We start from the raw sequence: 956 nt of genomic DNA, 5'->3' as shown, positions 1-956 counted from the left end.
GTCACCTCCTGCCTGAGAGACTTTACACAGGCTATATAGGAGAGTGAGTCACCCCTCTCCAGCAGGCTCTGGGCAGGGGCAGCCATGAGAACCACAGATAACCAAGGTGCTCCTTCTAAGTGGTCAGTTTAAAACAGATAAAAACACAAACAACAGATTGGATAACTCAAGAGAAAATGCCATAGGGGGCCAGGATACAAGGCTGCCTTGCCCAGGACATACAACTTCCTCAGTCCATCTGCTTACAAAGGACAAGGAGAGACTGCAGACTGTGTTCAGGATGGGTGGGACCACTGATCACCTGTGAGCATAGACAATAGGCAGACATGGAGGATGCCAGATGTCAGACTTAGGCCTCCACTCACAGAAGGCCCAGGACTACCACACTCTCTTCTCCTGGCCCAACAGGAGCCAGACTCTTGAAAACGTAACCTGGGGAAGAGCTACAGAATTCCCTTGTCCAGAAAAGGATCCTTGCCTGCCCACTGATACTCTTGGTTCTGTTTCCTGCTAACCTTTCTTATTTGTTTTTAAAGGAGAACACAGTATAAGCATCTATACCTGAACCAGGCTGAAGCCAGCCAAAGGCTGCTGGGAAGGGCCCCCTCTACAATGACAGAGGTGTACTTTCCAGCTGGGGCCTGTCAGATCAACAAGCCCCTCACCAACCTGTCCATCAGCTCTCAACCTCCCACAGGATTAGACCAATGCCAGCTCCACAGACACTGGCAGTCACAGGCCCCTGAGGGTTTCCTTCTTCACTCAGGGCCAAGATAAACTGTCTCTCCCAGACTGAGACACAGCGACATTCTCTTTGAAGCCACTCTGTCACCAAGAACCATCTTGGAGCCCAGGCCCAGTCCCGGGGGCTCTTCAGATATGTTTCTCAGTCAAGCAGGTAGGTGAGATACAGCTCTGAAAAGTGGGATATGGAATGAGTCCATATGAGTTTCCAG

Source organism: Peromyscus leucopus, chromosome 22, assembly GCF_004664715.2.
Source record: "Peromyscus leucopus breed LL Stock chromosome 22, UCI_PerLeu_2.1, whole genome shotgun sequence".
NCBI classification, from domain to species: domain Eukaryota; kingdom Metazoa; phylum Chordata; class Mammalia; order Rodentia; family Cricetidae; genus Peromyscus; species Peromyscus leucopus.
This window is presented reverse-complemented; position numbering follows the sequence as displayed.